At 49.5% G+C, this 19,185-nt stretch overlaps 11 non-coding genes across 11 annotated transcripts; all 11 read right to left on the bottom strand.

The window, feature by feature from the left end:
- Nucleotides 1-1,540: 1,540 nt before the first annotated feature.
- Nucleotides 1,541-1,618, bottom strand: LOC135227443 (small nucleolar RNA SNORD115). Its single transcript, XR_010317608.1, has one exon. It is a non-coding gene; the product is annotated as a small nucleolar RNA SNORD115 (small nucleolar RNA).
- Nucleotides 1,619-3,236: 1,618 nt separating this feature from the next.
- LOC135227348 (small nucleolar RNA SNORD115) lies at nucleotides 3,237-3,317 on the bottom strand. Its single transcript, XR_010317514.1, has one exon. It is a non-coding gene; the product is annotated as a small nucleolar RNA SNORD115 (small nucleolar RNA).
- Nucleotides 3,318-4,935: 1,618 nt separating this feature from the next.
- Nucleotides 4,936-5,013, bottom strand: LOC135227444 (small nucleolar RNA SNORD115). The gene has a single exon (XR_010317609.1). It is a non-coding gene; the product is annotated as a small nucleolar RNA SNORD115 (small nucleolar RNA).
- Nucleotides 5,014-6,631: 1,618 nt separating this feature from the next.
- Nucleotides 6,632-6,712, bottom strand: LOC135227349 (small nucleolar RNA SNORD115). Its single transcript, XR_010317515.1, has one exon. It is a non-coding gene; the product is annotated as a small nucleolar RNA SNORD115 (small nucleolar RNA).
- A 1,618-nt stretch (nucleotides 6,713-8,330) lies between these two features.
- On the bottom strand, nucleotides 8,331-8,408 carry LOC135227445 (small nucleolar RNA SNORD115). The gene has a single exon (XR_010317610.1). It is a non-coding gene; the product is annotated as a small nucleolar RNA SNORD115 (small nucleolar RNA).
- Nucleotides 8,409-10,026: 1,618 nt separating this feature from the next.
- LOC135227350 (small nucleolar RNA SNORD115) lies at nucleotides 10,027-10,107 on the bottom strand. Its single transcript, XR_010317516.1, has one exon. It is a non-coding gene; the product is annotated as a small nucleolar RNA SNORD115 (small nucleolar RNA).
- Nucleotides 10,108-11,725: 1,618 nt separating this feature from the next.
- On the bottom strand, nucleotides 11,726-11,803 carry LOC135227446 (small nucleolar RNA SNORD115). Its single transcript, XR_010317611.1, has one exon. It is a non-coding gene; the product is annotated as a small nucleolar RNA SNORD115 (small nucleolar RNA).
- A 1,618-nt stretch (nucleotides 11,804-13,421) lies between these two features.
- Nucleotides 13,422-13,502, bottom strand: LOC135227351 (small nucleolar RNA SNORD115). The gene has a single exon (XR_010317517.1). It is a non-coding gene; the product is annotated as a small nucleolar RNA SNORD115 (small nucleolar RNA).
- Nucleotides 13,503-15,120: 1,618 nt separating this feature from the next.
- Nucleotides 15,121-15,198, bottom strand: LOC135227447 (small nucleolar RNA SNORD115). Its single transcript, XR_010317612.1, has one exon. It is a non-coding gene; the product is annotated as a small nucleolar RNA SNORD115 (small nucleolar RNA).
- A 1,618-nt stretch (nucleotides 15,199-16,816) lies between these two features.
- LOC135227352 (small nucleolar RNA SNORD115) lies at nucleotides 16,817-16,897 on the bottom strand. The gene has a single exon (XR_010317518.1). It is a non-coding gene; the product is annotated as a small nucleolar RNA SNORD115 (small nucleolar RNA).
- Nucleotides 16,898-18,515: 1,618 nt separating this feature from the next.
- Nucleotides 18,516-18,593, bottom strand: LOC135227448 (small nucleolar RNA SNORD115). Its single transcript, XR_010317613.1, has one exon. It is a non-coding gene; the product is annotated as a small nucleolar RNA SNORD115 (small nucleolar RNA).
- Between the last annotated feature and the right edge of the window lie 592 nt (nucleotides 18,594-19,185).

Raw genomic sequence — 19,185 nt, forward strand, 5'->3', positions numbered from 1 at the left:
CACGCAGGATGAGAAGGTTCGCACATCCTCTTCCGGTTTCCCGGGGAGTAGCTTGACCCTCATGAAAGCAGGAAAACAGGCTTCGACCTTGCAATCCTTTGAGGAAGGGCAAAGAAGTAAGTCAGACATCAGACGAGAGACATTCATTGCCTAACAGCTATGCTTTTTCCACATATAGCCCAAAAGAGGGACGAAATCAAGACACACACTTCTCGCCCATTAGTGAGACTGCTGACCCTTGACAGAAAGGCAGACGCGTGCCAGATCAAGACAAGGCATAGAGGACTCCGAATGGAGAAAAGTACTCAGGAAGTCCCAGCCAAGAACAGGCTATTCATTTGATCAGCCCCGGCTAATGTCTACGAGGAAGCCGAATCTGTGTCCACAGGCACGGATCCGTGCACGAGCACTTCCAGGAAATGACATCCAAGGGTTCCCAAAACTGGGGATCTTCAAATGAGCTGTGGGACACTCGGAAGAGGGCTTTCACCAAGAATTTGGCCCCAAATTCAACTAGGCATTTCCAGAGTTTGATTTCACCCTTGTGCCATGGAGAGACACAGTCCAGGCCACCTCATTCCCAAAGAATGGGAACACAGGGAACACATCTCCTCCTGTTTATCAACCATCAGAGGATTCCTTGGCACAAAGAGAGCAGGAGTCTTATGGAACCTCTACAGGATTCCAACGAACTCTGTAGGAACACTGATCTCTGCACATGTGCAAGGCAGCACTTACGCCTGCTTTCACTGTCTAGAGCTCCAGGGAAACATGACCTCCTGTGGCATCAACCTGAAAGTGCTCCTGACCCTCGTGTCCCCTTCACACCTGGCATCGACCCTGACTTTAGATTTTCTATGCAGTTATCTGTGCAGCTACCTTTACTTGAAAGCTGGAGCCAGCTATCAGACTACTGAGTCGCTCATCCAATTTCAAGATTCACGGGAAAAGCGCCCCGCAAATCCTGCGAGTCCAGCCGCAACTGACACACGCTTTCAATTACAGCAAGTTGACCAGTCTCCTGTAGAGCTCTGGGCCATTCACATCTCATAAATATCTTGGGAAAATACATTGTTCTAGTTGGCCGTTTCTCCCATTTCGGTAGGCCCTATCGGACTTGGACCCAGGCTATCGCAGACGACTCCAGCGCACATGTTTCAGCATTCTCTGATTCCTAAGTATCCACCCACGCACATCACCGCCACTTAGTCAACCAGGCAAGGTCAAGCAAACACCAGGGGACATGCCTCAGCCTTGTCAGCAAACCCTATTGCCTTTTGCGGTGTATCCTCACTTGCCTAAGTGTCAGATGGGGCCAGGGCAAATCACGGGAAATCCCTCACCTTTTGTCCTCGCAACGGTGAACTCCTCGGAGGCAGGTTGTGCTAAAGGACACAAAAAGAGGAAAAGAGCCAAGGAATCAGCCTGACCAAAATCGGCCACCCAGGTCTTTTGGATTACTTGGTGCAGGTGAAAGAAATCAAAATGGGAGTCCGCTCTAAAGAAGATCTGGAAGGCTGGGCCAAAGGACTTTCCCACAGGGCCTCAGCATAACCTCTCTGAGCATGATTTTTAGGTCATCATCTCTCTTCCAGACAGATTATGTCATCATTGACCCCAGCCATATCACTCCCCAGGAAAAATCCCCTGAGACCTGAAGATGCTTACCACAAATGTCTTCCTTCCACCCAGGAAGGACAGTGGATGAGAGCGTTCACACATCATCTTCCAGTTTCCCGGGCAGTTGGCTTGACCCCCATGAAAGCGGCACAAGAGACATCGACCTCACTAACCCTTTGAAAAGGGGAAATCAGTAAGACAGAGATCCCAGAAGAGAAACTCACTTCCCTAAGGCTAGGCTTTCAGCCAGACATTCGCGAACACATGGACAAAATCAAGACAGCCATTTGCAACCCGCTGGGGAGTCTGCTGACCCATGACAGCAGGAGAGAATCATGCAATATTCAGAAGAAGGCAGAGAGGTCTCTGGATGTAGCAGAAATTTACAGGAGGACCCAGGCAAAAGGAGCCTTTGCCATTGCTTAAGCCTGACTGATGTGTTGAAGGCAGCCAACTATGCGTCCACGGGCACTGTCCAATGTGTGCGGACTCCCGGGAAATGGCACCCAAGAGTCCCCAGCACCGGGGGATCTTCAAATCAGCTGGAGGACATTTGGAAAAGAATAGCTTTCCAAGAATTCTGCCAACACTTGTTAAAATTGCCACAGTCCTTCAACGCTTTCATTTCACCACTGAGCCATGGAGAGACACAATCGAATCTACCTCAGGCCCCAATAATCCCCAGAGAGGGAACACATCTCCTCCCGTATATCAAGCATCAGAGGATCCCGTGGGGCACACGGAAAAGGAGTTCTATGGAATCTCTACAAGATTCCAAAGATCTGTCAAGAAAATGATCTTTCCACATGTGGAAGGCAGCAGTTATGCCTGCATTGCCTGATTAGACTGTCAGCAGATCCTGACCTCCTGTGGTATGAACCTGAAACTAGTCATGACGCTCGCGACCCACGTACCGAATGGTATTGAGCCTGGCATTAGCTTTTTGACTCAGATAGTGGTGCTGCTGCCTTTTCTTGAATGCTACAGCGAGGTGTCAGGCTACTCCAGTCTTCATCCAATACCAAGATGTCTGGGAAAGAGGCCCTGGAGATCCTAAGAGTCCAGTCGCAACTGACACAGGCTTTCAACTAGGGCAAGTCTCTCTGGTTTCTCCAGTAGAGCTGCTACACACTCCCATCCCGTAAAGAGTTGAGAGTTGAAAATATTCTCAAACTTCCGTAGGCATACCCGACTGGGAACCGGACTAGCAAAAATTACTCAAGTGGAAATTCTTCTAGGTTCCTGTGCTTCCTAACTATCCACCCGTGCATATCACCGCCACTTGGTCAATCGGTCAGGTCAAGCTCAAAGCAGGGGACACGTCTCAGCTTTTCCACAAAACCCGACTGCCTCTTGGGCTCCATTTTCACTTGTCTAAGTGTCACCAGAGACAAGGGAAAACCGCCGTCATTCACTCACCTTGAGTTCTTTCGGTGGTGAATCTCCTGAAAGCAGGTCTTTCGAAATGACAGAAAAAGACGAAAAGAGCCAAGGAATCAGCATGACCAGAATCGGTCAGGGAGGAGTTTTTGATCACTTGGTGGAGGAAAAAGGGATCCAAATGGGGGTCCCCTCTAAAGCAGATCATTAACGTTAGGGAAAAGGAGTTTCTCTCTGGGCCTCAGCGGGATCCTATTGAGCATGATTTTTATGTCATCATCTCTCTTCGAGACAAGTTGAGGTGTCTTCGTTGACCCGAGACATCTCAATCTCCGGGAGAAATCACCTGAGTCTTCAAGTTCCTCACCACCGATATCGTCCATCCAGCCCGCAATCACGCAGGATGAGAAGGTTCGCACATCCTCTTCCGGTTTCCCGGGGAGTAGCTTGACCCTCATGAAAGCAGGAAAACAGGCTTCGACCTTGCAATCCTTTGAGGAAGGGCAAAGAAGTAAGTCAGACATCAGACGAGAGACATTCATTGCCTAACAGCTATGCTTTTTCCACATATAGCCCAAAAGAGGGACGAAATCAAGACACACACTTCTCGCCCATTAGTGAGACTGCTGACCCTTGACAGAAAGGCAGACGCGTGCCAGATCAAGACAAGGCATAGAGGACTCCGAATGGAGAAAAGTACTCAGGAAGTCCCAGCCAAGAACAGGCTATTCATTTGATCAGCCCCGGCTAATGTCTACGAGGAAGCCGAATCTGTGTCCACAGGCACGGATCCGTGCACGAGCACTTCCAGGAAATGACATCCAAGGGTTCCCAAAACTGGGGATCTTCAAATGAGCTGTGGGACACTCGGAAGAGGGCTTTCACCAAGAATTTGGCCCCAAATTCAACTAGGCATTTCCAGAGTTTGATTTCACCCTTGTGCCATGGAGAGACACAGTCCAGGCCACCTCATTCCCAAAGAATGGGAACACAGGGAACACATCTCCTCCTGTTTATCAACCATCAGAGGATTCCTTGGCACAAAGAGAGCAGGAGTCTTATGGAACCTCTACAGGATTCCAACGAACTCTGTAGGAACACTGATCTCTGCACATGTGCAAGGCAGCACTTACGCCTGCTTTCACTGTCTAGAGCTCCAGGGAAACATGACCTCCTGTGGCATCAACCTGAAAGTGCTCCTGACCCTCGTGTCCCCTTCACACCTGGCATCGACCCTGACTTTAGATTTTCTATGCAGTTATCTGTGCAGCTACCTTTACTTGAAAGCTGGAGCCAGCTATCAGACTACTGAGTCGCTCATCCAATTTCAAGATTCACGGGAAAAGCGCCCCGCAAATCCTGCGAGTCCAGCCGCAACTGACACACGCTTTCAATTACAGCAAGTTGACCAGTCTCCTGTAGAGCTCTGGGCCATTCACATCTCATAAATATCTTGGGAAAATACATTGTTCTAGTTGGCCGTTTCTCCCATTTCGGTAGGCCCTATCGGACTTGGACCCAGGCTATCGCAGACGACTCCAGCGCACATGTTTCAGCATTCTCTGATTCCTAAGTATCCACCCACGCACATCACCGCCACTTAGTCAACCAGGCAAGGTCAAGCAAACACCAGGGGACATGCCTCAGCCTTGTCAGCAAACCCTATTGCCTTTTGCGGTGTATCCTCACTTGCCTAAGTGTCAGATGGGGCCAGGGCAAATCACGGGAAATCCCTCACCTTTTGTCCTCGCAACGGTGAACTCCTCGGAGGCAGGTTGTGCTAAAGGACACAAAAAGAGGAAAAGAGCCAAGGAATCAGCCTGACCAAAATCGGCCACCCAGGTCTTTTGGATTACTTGGTGCAGGTGAAAGAAATCAAAATGGGAGTCCGCTCTAAAGAAGATCTGGAAGGCTGGGCCAAAGGACTTTCCCACAGGGCCTCAGCATAACCTCTCTGAGCATGATTTTTAGGTCATCATCTCTCTTCCAGACAGATTATGTCATCATTGACCCCAGCCATATCACTCCCCAGGAAAAATCCCCTGAGACCTGAAGATGCTTACCACAAATGTCTTCCTTCCACCCAGGAAGGACAGTGGATGAGAGCGTTCACACATCATCTTCCAGTTTCCCGGGCAGTTGGCTTGACCCCCATGAAAGCGGCACAAGAGACATCGACCTCACTAACCCTTTGAAAAGGGGAAATCAGTAAGACAGAGATCCCAGAAGAGAAACTCACTTCCCTAAGGCTAGGCTTTCAGCCAGACATTCGCGAACACATGGACAAAATCAAGACAGCCATTTGCAACCCGCTGGGGAGTCTGCTGACCCATGACAGCAGGAGAGAATCATGCAATATTCAGAAGAAGGCAGAGAGGTCTCTGGATGTAGCACAAATTTACAGGAGGACCCAGGCAAAAGGAGCCTTTGCCATTGCTTAAGCCTGACTGATGTGTTGAAGGCAGCCAACTATGCGTCCACGGGCACTGTCCAATGTGTGCGGACTCCCGGGAAATGGCACCCAAGAGTCCCCAGCACCGGGGGATCTTCAAATCAGCTGGAGGACATTTGGAAAAGAATAGCTTTCCAAGAATTCTGCCAACACTTGTTAAAATTGCCACAGTCCTTCAACGCTTTCATTTCACCACTGAGCCATGGAGAGACACAATCGAATCTACCTCAGGCCCCAATAATCCCCAGAGAGGGAACACATCTCCTCCCGTATATCAAGCATCAGAGGATCCCGTGGGGCACACGGAAAAGGAGTTCTATGGAATCTCTACAAGATTCCAAAGATCTGTCAAGAAAATGATCTTTCCACATGTGGAAGGCAGCAGTTATGCCTGCATTGCCTGATTAGACTGTCAGCAGATCCTGACCTCCTGTGGTATGAACCTGAAACTAGTCATGACGCTCGCGACCCACGTACCGAATGGTATTGAGCCTGGCATTAGCTTTTTGACTCAGATAGTGGTGCTGCTGCCTTTTCTTGAATGCTACAGCGAGGTGTCAGGCTACTCCAGTCTTCATCCAATACCAAGATGTCTGGGAAAGAGGCCCTGGAGATCCTAAGAGTCCAGTCGCAACTGACACAGGCTTTCAACTAGGGCAAGTCTCTCTGGTTTCTCCAGTAGAGCTGCTACACACTCCCATCCCGTAAAGAGTTGAGAGTTGAAAATATTCTCAAACTTCCGTAGACATACCCGACTGGGAACCGGACTAGCAAAAATTACTCAAGTGGAAATTCTTCTAGGTTCCTGTGCTTCCTAACTATCCACCCGTGCATATCACCGCCACTTGGTCAATCGGTCAGGTCAAGCTCAAAGCAGGGGACACGTCTCAGCTTTTCCACAAAACCCGACTGCCTCTTGGGCTCCATTTTCACTTGTCTAAGTGTCACCAGAGACAAGGGAAAACCGCCGTCATTCACTCACCTTGAGTTCTTTCGGTGGTGAATCTCCTGAAAGCAGGTCTTTCGAAATGACAGAAAAAGACGAAAAGAGCCAAGGAATCAGCATGACCAAAATCGGTCAGGGAGGAGTTTTTGATCACTTGGTGGAGGAAAAAGGGATCCAAACGGGGGTCCCCTCTAAAGCAGATCATTAACGTTAGGGAAAAGGAGTTTCTCTCTGGGCCTCAGCGGGATCCTATTGAGCATGATTTTTATGTCATCATCTCTCTTCGAGACAAGTTGAGGTGTCTTCGTTGACCCGAGACATCTCAATCCCCGGGAGAAATCACCTGAGTCTTCAAGTTCCTCACCACCGATATCGTCCATCCAGCCCGCAATCACGCAGGATGAGAAGGTTCGCACATCCTCTTCCGGTTTCCCGGGGAGTAGCTTGACCCTCATGAAAGCAGGAAAACAGGCTTCGACCTTGCAATCCTTTGAGGAAGGGCAAAGAAGTAAGTCAGACATCAGACGAGAGACATTCATTGCCTAACAGCTATGCTTTTTCCACATATAGCCCAAAAGAGGGACGAAATCAAGACACACACTTCTCGCCCATTAGTGAGACTGCTGACCCTTGACAGAAAGGCAGACGCGTGCCAGATCAAGACAAGGCATAGAGGACTCCGAATGGAGAAAAGTACTCAGGAAGTCCCAGCCAAGAACAGGCTATTCATTTGATCAGCCCCGGCTAATGTCTACGAGGAAGCCGAATCTGTGTCCACAGGCACGGATCCGTGCACGAGCACTTCCAGGAAATGACATCCAAGGGTTCCCAAAACTGGGGATTTTCAAATGAGCTGTGGGACACTCGGAAGAGGGCTTTCACCAAGAATTTGGCCCCAAATTCAACTAGGCATTTCCAGAGTTTGATTTCACCCTTGTGCCATGGAGAGACACAGTCCAGGCCACCTCATTCCCAAAGAATGGGAACACAGGGAACACATCTCCTCCTGTTTATCAACCATCAGAGGATTCCTTGGCACAAAGAGAGCAGGAGTCTTATGGAACCTCTACAGGATTCCAACGAACTCTGTAGGAACACTGATCTCTGCACATGTGCAAGGCAGCACTTACGCCTGCTTTCACTGTCTAGAGCTCCAGGGAAACATGACCTCCTGTGGCATCAACCTGAAAGTGCTCCTGACCCTCGTGTCCCCTTCACACCTGGCATCGACCCTGACTTTAGATTTTCTATGCAGTTATCTGTGCAGCTACCTTTACTTGAAAGCTGGAGCCAGCTATCAGACTACTGAGTCGCTCATCCAATTTCAAGATTCACGGGAAAAGCGCCCCGCAAATCCTGCGAGTCCAGCCGCAACTGACACACGCTTTCAATTACAGCAAGTTGACCAGTCTCCTGTAGAGCTCTGGGCCATTCACATCTCATAAATATCTTGGGAAAATACATTGTTCTAGTTGGCCGTTTCTCCTATTTCGGTAGGCCCTATCGGACTTGGACCCAGGCTATCGCAGACGACTCCAGCGCACATGTTTCAGCATTCTCTGATTCCTAAGTATCCACCCACGCACATCACCGCCACTTAGTCAACCAGGCAAGGTCAAGCAAACACCAGGGGACATGCCTCAGCCTTGTCAGCAAACCCTACTGCCTTTTGCGGTGTATCCTCACTTGCCTAAGTGTCAGATGGGGCCAGGGCAAATCACGGGAAATCCCTCACCTTTTGTCCTCGCAACGGTGAACTCCTCGGAGGCAGGTTGTGCTAAAGGACACAAAAAGAGGAAAAGAGCCAAGGAATCAGCCTGACCAAAATCGGCCACACAGGTCTTTTGGATTACTTGGTGCAGGTGAAAGAAATCAAAATGGGAGTCCGCTCTAAAGAAGATCTGGAAGGCTGGGCCAAAGGACTTTCCCACAGGGCCTCAGCATAACCTCTCTGAGCATGATTTTTAGGTCATCATCTCTCTTCCAGACAGATTATGTCATCATTGACCCCAGCCATATCACTCCCCAGGAAAAATCCCCTGAGACCTGAAGATGCTTACCACAAATGTCTTCCTTCCACCCAGGAAGGACAGTGGATGAGAGCGTTCACACATCATCTTCCAGTTTCCCGGGCAGTTGGCTTGACCCCCATGAAAGCGGCACAAGAGACATCGACCTCACTAACCCTTTGAAAAGGGGAAATCAGTAAGACAGAGATCCCAGAAGAGAAACTCACTTCCCTAAGGCTAGGCTTTCAGCCAGACATTCGCGAACACATGGACAAAATCAAGACAGCCATTTGCAACCCGCTGGGGAGTCTGCTGACCCATGACAGCAGGAGAGAATCATGCAATATTCAGAAGAAGGCAGAGAGGTCTCTGGATGTAGCACAAATTTACAGGAGGACCCAGGCAAAAGGAGCCTTTGCCATTGCTTAAGCCTGACTGATGTGTTGAAGGCAGCCAACTATGCGTCCACGGGCACTGTCCAATGTGTGCGGACTCCCGGGAAATGGCACCCAAGAGTCCCCAGCACCGGGGGATCTTCAAATCAGCTGGAGGACATTTGGAAAAGAATAGCTTTCCAAGAATTCTGCCAACACTTGTTAAAATTGCCACAGTCCTTCAACGCTTTCATTTCACCACTGAGCCATGGAGAGACACAATCGAATCTACCTCAGGCCCCAATAATCCCCAGAGAGGGAACACATCTCCTCCCGTATATCAAGCATCAGAGGATCCCGTGGGGCACACGGAAAAGGAGTTCTATGGAATCTCTACAAGATTCCAAAGATCTGTCAAGAAAATGATCTTTCCACATGTGGAAGGCAGCAGTTATGCCTGCATTGCCTGATTAGACTGTCAGCAGATCCTGACCTCCTGTGGTATGAACCTGAAACTAGTCATGACGCTCGCGACCCACGTACCGAATGGTATTGAGCCTGGCATTAGCTTTTTGACTCAGATAGTGGTGCTGCTGCCTTTTCTTGAATGCTACAGCGAGGTGTCAGGCTACTCCAGTCTTCATCCAATACCAAGATGTCTGGGAAAGAGGCCCTGGAGATCCTAAGAGTCCAGTCGCAACTGACACAGGCTTTCAACTAGGGCAAGTCTCTCTGGTTTCTCCAGTAGAGCTGCTACACACTCCCATCCCGTAAAGAGTTGAGAGTTGAAAATATTCTCAAACTTCCGTAGGCATACCCGACTGGGAACCGGACTAGCAAAAATTACTCAAGTGGAAATTCTTCTAGGTTCCTGTGCTTCCTAACTATCCACCCGTGCATATCACCGCCACTTGGTCAATCGGTCAGGTCAAGCTCAAAGCAGGGGACACGTCTCAGCTTTTCCACAAAACCCGACTGCCTCTTGGGCTCCATTTTCACTTGTCTAAGTGTCACCAGAGACAAGGGAAAACCGCCGTCATTCACTCACCTTGAGTTCTTTCGGTGGTGAATCTCCTGAAAGCAGGTCTTTCGAAATGACAGAAAAAGACGAAAAGAGCCAAGGAATCAGCATGACCAGAATCGGTCAGGGAGGAGTTTTTGATCACTTGGTGGAGGAAAAAGGGATCCAAATGGGGGTCCCCTCTAAAGCAGATCATTAACGTTAGGGAAAAGGAGTTTCTCTCTGGGCCTCAGCGGGATCCTATTGAGCATGATTTTTATGTCATCATCTCTCTTCGAGACAAGTTGAGGTGTCTTCGTTGACCCGAGACATCTCAATCTCCGGGAGAAATCACCTGAGTCTTCAAGTTCCTCACCACCGATATCGTCCATCCAGCCCGCAATCACGCAGGATGAGAAGGTTCGCACATCCTCTTCCGGTTTCCCGGGGAGTAGCTTGACCCTCATGAAAGCAGGAAAACAGGCTTCGACCTTGCAATCCTTTGAGGAAGGGCAAAGAAGTAAGTCAGACATCAGACGAGAGACATTCATTGCCTAACAGCTATGCTTTTTCCACATATAGCCCAAAAGAGGGACGAAATCAAGACACACACTTCTCGCCCATTAGTGAGACTGCTGACCCTTGACAGAAAGGCAGACGCGTGCCAGATCAAGACAAGGCATAGAGGACTCCGAATGGAGAAAAGTACTCAGGAAGTCCCAGCCAAGAACAGGCTATTCATTTGATCAGCCCCGGCTAATGTCTACGAGGAAGCCGAATCTGTGTCCACAGGCACGGATCCGTGCACGAGCACTTCCAGGAAATGACATCCAAGGGTTCCCAAAACTGGGGATCTTCAAATGAGCTGTGGGACACTCGGAAGAGGGCTTTCACCAAGAATTTGGCCCCAAATTCAACTAGGCATTTCCAGAGTTTGATTTCACCCTTGTGCCATGGAGAGACACAGTCCAGGCCACCTCATTCCCAAAGAATGGGAACACAGGGAACACATCTCCTCCTGTTTATCAACCATCAGAGGATTCCTTGGCACAAAGAGAGCAGGAGTCTTATGGAACCTCTACAGGATTCCAACGAACTCTGTAGGAACACTGATCTCTGCACATGTGCAAGGCAGCACTTACGCCTGCTTTCACTGTCTAGAGCTCCAGGGAAACATGACCTCCTGTGGCATCAACCTGAAAGTGCTCCTGACCCTCGTGTCCCCTTCACACCTGGCATCGACCCTGACTTTAGATTTTCTATGCAGTTATCTGTGCAGCTACCTTTACTTGAAAGCTGGAGCCAGCTATCAGACTACTGAGTCGCTCATCCAATTTCAAGATTCACGGGAAAAGCGCCCCGCAAATCCTGCGAGTCCAGCCGCAACTGACACACGCTTTCAATTACAGCAAGTTGACCAGTCTCCTGTAGAGCTCTGGGCCATTCACATCTCATAAATATCTTGGGAAAATACATTGTTCTAGTTGGCCGTTTCTCCCATTTCGGTAGGCCCTATCGGACTTGGACCCAGGCTATCGCAGACGACTCCAGCGCACATGTTTCAGCATTCTCTGATTCCTAAGTATCCACCCACGCACATCACCGCCACTTAGTCAACCAGGCAAGGTCAAGCAAACACCAGGGGACATGCCTCAGCCTTGTCAGCAAACCCTACTGCCTTTTGCGGTGTATCCTCACTTGCCTAAGTGTCAGATGGGGCCAGGGCAAATCACGGGAAATCCCTCACCTTTTGTCCTCGCAACGGTGAACTCCTCGGAGGCAGGTTGTGCTAGAGGACACAAAAAGAGGAAAAGAGCCAAGGAATCAGCCTGACCAAAATCGGCCACCCAGGTCTTTTGGATTACTTGGTGCAGGTGAAAGAAATCAAAATGGGAGTCCGCTCTAAAGAAGATCTGGAAGGCTGGGCCAAAGGACTTTCCCACAGGGCCTCAGCATAACCTCTCTGAGCATGATTTTTAGGTCATCATCTCTCTTCCAGACAGATTATGTCATCATTGACCCCAGCCATATCACTCCCCAGGAAAAATCCCCTGAGACCTGAAGATGCTTACCACAAATGTCTTCCTTCCACCCAGGAAGGACAGTGGATGAGAGCGTTCACACATCATCTTCCAGTTTCCCGGGCAGTTGGCTTGACCCCCATGAAAGCGGCACAAGAGACATCGACCTCACTAACCCTTTGAAAAGGGGAAATCAGTAAGACAGAGATCCCAGAAGAGAAACTCACTTCCCTAAGGCTAGGCTTTCAGCCAGACATTCGCGAACACATGGACAAAATCAAGACAGCCATTTGCAACCCGCTGGGGAGTCTGCTGACCCATGACAGCAGGAGAGAATCATGCAATATTCAGAAGAAGGCAGAGAGGTCTCTGGATGTAGCACAAATTTACAGGAGGACCCAGGCAAAAGGAGCCTTTGCCATTGCTTAAGCCTGACTGATGTGTTGAAGGCAGCCAACTATGCGTCCACGGGCACTGTCCAATGTGTGCGGACTCCCGGGAAATGGCACCCAAGAGTCCCCAGCACCGGGGGATCTTCAAATCAGCTGGAGGACATTTGGAAAAGAATAGCTTTCCAAGAATTCTGCCAACACTTGTTAAAATTGCCACAGTCCTTCAACGCTTTCATTTCACCACTGAGCCATGGAGAGACACAATCGAATCTACCTCAGGCCCCAATAATCCCCAGAGAGGGAACACATCTCCTCCCGTATATCAAGCATCAGAGGATCCCGTGGGGCACACGGAAAAGGAGTTCTATGGAATCTCTACAAGATTCCAAAGATCTGTCAAGAAAATGATCTTTCCACATGTGGAAGGCAGCAGTTATGCCTGCATTGCCTGATTAGACTGTCAGCAGATCCTGACCTCCTGTGGTATGAACCTGAAACTAGTCATGACGCTCGCGACCCACGTACCGAATGGTATTGAGCCTGGCATTAGCTTTTTGACTCAGATAGTGGTGCTGCTGCCTTTTCTTGAATGCTACAGCGAGGTGTCAGGCTACTCCAGTCTTCATCCAATACCAAGATGTCTGGGAAAGAGGCCCTGGAGATCCTAAGAGTCCAGTCGCAACTGACACAGGCTTTCAACTAGGGCAAGTCTCTCTGGTTTCTCCAGTAGAGCTGCTACACACTCCCATCCCGTAAAGAGTTGAGAGTTGAAAATATTCTCAAACTTCCGTAGGCATACCCGACTGGGAACCGGACTAGCAAAAATTACTCAAGTGGAAATTCTTCTAGGTTCCTGTGCTTCCTAACTATCCACCCGTGCATATCACCGCCACTTGGTCAATCGGTCAGGTCAAGCTCAAAGCAGGGGACACGTCTCAGCTTTTCCACAAAACCCGACTGCCTCTTGGGCTCCATTTTCACTTGTCTAAGTGTCACCAGAGACAAGGGAAAACCGCCGTCATTCACTCACCTTGAGTTCTTTCGGTGGTGAATCTCCTGAAAGCAGGTCTTTCGAAATGACAGAAAAAGACGAAAAGAGCCAAGGAATCAGCATGACCAGAATCGGTCAGGGAGGAGTTTTTGATCACTTGGTGGAGGAAAAAGGGATCCAAACGGGGGTCCCCTCTAAAGCAGATCATTAACGTTAGGGAAAAGGAGTTTCTCTCTGGGCCTCAGCGGGATCCTATTGAGCATGATTTTTATGTCATCATCTCTCTTCGAGACAAGTTGAGGTGTCTTCGTTGACCCGAGACATCTCAATCTCCGGGAGAAATCACCTGAGTCTTCAAGTTCCTCACCACCGATATCGTCCATCCAGCCCGCAATCACGCAGGATGAGAAGGTTCGCACATCCTCTTCCGGTTTCCCGGGGAGTAGCTTGACCCTCATGAAAGCAGGAAAACAGGCTTCGACCTTGCAATCCTTTGAGGAAGGGCAAAGAAGTAAGTCAGACATCAGACGAGAGACATTCATTGCCTAACAGCTATGCTTTTTCCACATATAGCCCAAAAGAGGGACGAAATCAAGACACACACTTCTCGCCCATTAGTGAGACTGCTGACCCTTGACAGAAAGGCAGACGCGTGCCAGATCAAGACAAGGCATAGAGGACTCCGAATGGAGAAAAGTACTCAGGAAGTCCCAGCCAAGAACAGGCTATTCATTTGATCAGCCCCGGCTAATGTCTACGAGGGAGCCGAATCTGTGTCCACAGGCACGGATCCGTGCACGAGCACTTCCAGGAAATGACATCCAAGGGTTCCCAAAACTGGGGATCTTCAAATGAGCTGTGGGACACTCGGAAGAGGGCTTTCACCAAGAATTTGGCCCCAAATTCAACTAGGCATTTCCAGAGTTTGATTTCACCCTTGTGCCATGGAGAGACACAGTCCAGGCCACCTCATTCCCAAAGAATGGGAACACAGGGAACACATCTCCTCCTGTTTATCAACCATCAGAGGATTCCTTGGCACAAAGAGAGCAGGAGTCTTATGGAACCTCTACAGGATTCCAACGAACTCTGTAGGAACACTGATCTCTGCACATGTGCAAGGCAGCACTTACGCCTGCTTTCACTGTCTAGAGCTCCAGGGAAACATGACCTCCTGTGGCATCAACCTGAAAGTGCTCCTGACCCTCGTGTCCCCTTCACACCTGGCATCGACCCTGACTTTAGATTTTCTATGCAGTTATCTGTGCAGCTACCTTTACTTGAAAGCTGGAGCCAGCTATCAGACTACTGAGTCGCTCATCCAATTTCAAGATTCACGGGAAAAGCGCCCCGCAAATCCTGCGAGTCCAGCCGCAACTGACACACGCTTTCAATTACAGCAAGTTGACCAGTCTCCTGTAGAGCTCTGGGCCATTCACATCTCATAAATATCTTGGGAAAATACATTGTTCTAGTTGGCCGTTTCTCCCATTTCGGTAGGCCCTATCGGACTTGGACCCAGGCTATCGCAGACGACTCCAGCGCACATGTTTCAGCATTCTCTGATTCCTAAGTATCCACCCACGCACATCACCGCCACTTAGTCAACCAGGCAAGGTCAAGCAAACACCAGGGGACATGCCTCAGCCTTGTCAGCAAACCCTACTGCCTTTTGCGGTGTATCCTCACTTGCCTAAGTGTCAGATGGGGCCAGGGCAAATCACGGGAAATCCCTCACCTTTTGTCCTCGCAACGGTGAACTCCTCGGAGGCAGGTTGTGCTAAAGGACACAAAAAGAGGAAAAGAGCCAAGGAATCAGCCTGACCAAAATCGGCCACCCAGGTCTTTTGGATTACTTGGTGCAGGTGAAAGAAATCAAAATGGGAGTCCGCTCTAAAGAAGATCTGGAAGGCTGGGCCAAAGGACTTTCCCACAGGGCCTCAGCATAACCTCTCTGAGCATGATTTTTAGGTCATCATCTCTCTTCCAGACAGATTATGTCATCATTGACCCCAGCCATATCACTCCCCAGGAAAAATCCCCTGAGACCTGAAGATGCTTACCACAAATGTCTTCCTTCCACCCAGGAAGGACAGTGGATGAGAGCGTTCACACATCATCTTCCAGTTTCCCGGGCAGTTGGCTTGACCCCCATGAAAGCGGCACAAGAGACATCGACCTCACTAACCCTTTGAAAAGGGGAAATCAGTAAGACAGAGATCCCAGAAGAGAAACTCACTTCCCTAAGGCTAGGCTTTCAGCCAGACATTCGCGAACACATGGACAAAATCAAGACAGCCATTTGCAACCCGCTGGGGAGTCTGCTGACCCATGACAGCAGGAGAGAATCATGCAATATTCAGAAGAAGGCAGAGAGGTCTCTGGATGTAGCACAAATTTACAGGAGGACCCAGGCAAAAGGAGCCTTTGCCATTGCTTAAGCCTGACTGATGTGTTGAAGGCAGCCAACTATGCGTCCACGGGCACTGTCCAATGTGTGCGGACTCCCGGGAAATGGCACCCAAGAGTCCCCAGCACCGGGGGATCTTCAAATCAGCTGGAGGACATTTGGAAAAGAATAGCTTTCCAAGAATTCTGCCAACACTTGTTAAAATTGCCACAGTCCTTCAACGCTTTCATTTCACCACTGAGCCATGGAGAGACACAATCGAATCTACCTCAGGCCCCAATAATCCCCAGAGAGGGAACACATCTCCTCCCGTATATCAAGCATCAGAGGATCCCGTGGGGCACACGGAAAAGGAGTTCTATGGAATCTCTACAAGATTCCAAAGATCTGTCAAGAAAATGATCTTTCCACATGTGGAAGGCAGCAGTTATGCCTGCATTGCCTGATTAGACTGTCAGCAGATCCTGACCTCCTGTGGTATGAACCTGAAACTAGTCATGACGCTCGCGACCCACGTACCGAATGGTATTGAGCCTGGCATTAGCTTTTTGACTCAGATAGTGGTGCTGCTGCCTTTTCTTGAATGCTACAGCGAGGTGTCAGGCTACTCCAGTCTTCATCCAATACCAAGATGTCTGGGAAAGAGGCCCTGGAGATCCTAAGAGTCCAGTCGCAACTGACACAGGCTTTCAACTAGGGCAAGTCTCTCTGGTTTCTCCAGTAGAGCTGCTACACACTCCCATCCCGTAAAGAGTTGAGAGTTGAAAATATTCTCAAACTTCCGTAGGCATACCCGACTGGGAACCGGACTAGCAAAAATTACTCAAGTGGAAATTCTTCTAGGTTCCTGTGCTTCCTAACTATCCACCCGTGCATATCACCGCCACTTGGTCAATCGGTCAGGTCAAGCTCAAAGCAGGGGACACGTCTCAGCTTTTCCACAAAACCCGACTGCCTCTTGGGCTCCATTTTCACTTGTCTAAGTGTCACCAGAGACAAGGGAAAACCGCCGTCATTCACTCACCTTGAGTTCTTTCGGTGGTGAATCTCCTGAAAGCAGGTCTTTCGAAATGACAGAAAAAGACGAAAAGAGCCAAGGAATCAGCATGACCACAATCGGTCAGGGAGGAGTTTTTGATCACTTGGTGGAGGAAAAAGGGATCCAAACGGGGGTCCCCTCTAAAGCAGATCATTAACGTTAGGGAAAAGGAGTTTCTCTCTGGGCCTCAGCGGGATCCTATTGAGCATGATTTTTATGTCATCATCTCTCTTCGAGACAAGTTGAGGTGTCTTCGTTGACCCGAGACATCTCAATCCCCGGGAGAAATCACCTGAGTCTTCAAGTTCCTCACCACCGATATCGTCCATCCAGCCCGCAATCACGCAGGATGAGAAGGTTCGCACATCCTCTTCCGGTTTCCCGGGGAGTAGCTTGACCCTCATGAAAGCAGGAAAACAGGCTTCGACCTTGCAATCCTTTGAGGAAGGGCAAAGAAGTAAGTCAGACATCAGACGAGAGACATTCATTGCCTAACAGCTATGCTTTTTCCACATATAGCCCAAAAGAGGGACGAAATCAAGACACACACTTCTCGCCCATTAGTGAGACTGCTGACCCTTGACAGAAAGGCAGACGCGTGCCAGATCAAGACAAGGCATAGAGGACTCCGAATGGAGAAAAGTACTCAGGAAGTCCCAGCCAAGAACAGGCTATTCATTTGATCAGCCCCGGCTAATGTCTACGAGGAAGCCGAATCTGTGTCCACAGGCACGGATCCGTGCACGAGCACTTCCAGGAAATGACATCCAAGGGTTCCCAAAACTGGGGATCTTCAAATGAGCTGTGGGACACTCGGAAGAGGGCTTTCACCAAGAATTTGGCCCCAAATTCAACTAGGCATTTCCAGAGTTTGATTTCACCCTTGTGCCATGGAGAGACACAGTCCAGGCCACCTCATTCCCAAAGAATGGGAACACAGGGAACACATCTCCTCCTGTTTATCAACCATCAGAGGATTCCTTGGCACAAAGAGAGCAGGAGTCTTATGGAACCTCTACAGGATTCCAACGAACTCTGTAGGAACACTGATCTCTGCACATGTGCAAGGCAGCACTTACGCCTGCTTTCACTGTCTAGAGCTCCAGGGAAACATGACCTCCTGTGGCATCAACCTGAAAGTGCTCCTGACCCTCGTGTCCCCTTCACACCTGGCATCGACCCTGACTTTAGATTTTCTATGCAGTTATCTGTGCAGCTACCTTTACTTGAAAGCTGGAGCCAGCTATCAGACTACTGAGTCGCTCATCCAATTTCAAGATTCACGGGAAAAGCGCCCCGCAAATCCTGCGAGTCCAGCCGCAACTGACACACGCTTTCAATTACAGCAAGTTGACCAGTCTCCTGTAGAGCTCTGGGCCATTCACATCTCCTAAATATCTTGGGAAAATACATTGTTCTAGTTGGCCGTTTCTCCCATTTCGGTAGGCCCTATCGGACTTGGACCCAGGCTATCGCAGACGACTCCAGCGCACATGTTTCAGCATTCTCTGATTCCTAAGTATCCACCCACGCACATCACCGCCACTTAGTCAACCAGGCAAGGTCAAGCAAACACCAGGGGACATGCCTCAGCCTTGTCAGCAAACCCTACTGCCTTTTGCGGTGTATCCTCACTTGCCTAAGTGTCAGATGGGGCCAGGGCAAATCACGGGAAATCCCTCACCTTTTGTCCTCGCAACGGTGAACTCCTCGGAGGCAGGTTGTGCTAAAGGACACAAAAAGAGGAAAAGAGCCAAGGAATCAGCCTGACCAAAATCGGCCACCCAGGTCTTTTGGATTACTTGGTGCAGGTGAAAGAAATCAAAATGGGAGTCCGCTCTAAAGAAGATCTGGAAGGCTGGGCCAAAGGACTTTCCCACAGGGCCTCAGCATAACCTCTCTGAGCATGATTTTTAGGTCATCATCTCTCTTCCAGACAGATTATGTCATCATTGACCCCAGCCATATCACTCCCCAGGAAAAATCCCCTGAGACCTGAAGATGCTTACCACAAATGTCTTCCTTCCACCCAGGAAGGACAGTGGATGAGAGCGTTCACACATCATCTTCCAGTTTCCCGGGCAGTTGGCTTGACCCCCATGAAAGCGGCACAAGAGACATCGACCTCACTAACCCTTTGAAAAGGGGAAATCAGTAAGACAGAGATCCCAGAAGAGAAACTCACTTCCCTAAGGCTAGGCTTTCAGCCAGACATTCGGGAACACATGGACAAAATCAAGACAGCCATTTGCAACCCGCTGGGGAGTCTGCTGACCCATGACAGCAGGAGAGAATCATGCAATATTCAGAAGAAGGCAGAGAGGTCTCTGGATGTAGCACAAATTTACAGGAGGACCCAGGCAAAAGGAGCCTTTGCCATTGCTTAAGCCTGACTGATGTGTTGAAGGCAGCCAACTATGCGTCCACGGGCACTGTCCAATGTGTGCGGACTCCCGGGAAATGGCACCCAAGAGTCCCCAGCACCGGGGGATCTTCAAATCAGCTGGAGGACATTTGGAAAAGAATAGCTTTCCAAGAATTCTGCCAACAC

The sequence above is a fragment of the Loxodonta africana genome, chromosome 13, assembly GCF_030014295.1.
Source record: "Loxodonta africana isolate mLoxAfr1 chromosome 13, mLoxAfr1.hap2, whole genome shotgun sequence".
Lineage (NCBI taxonomy): Eukaryota > Metazoa > Chordata > Mammalia > Proboscidea > Elephantidae > Loxodonta > Loxodonta africana.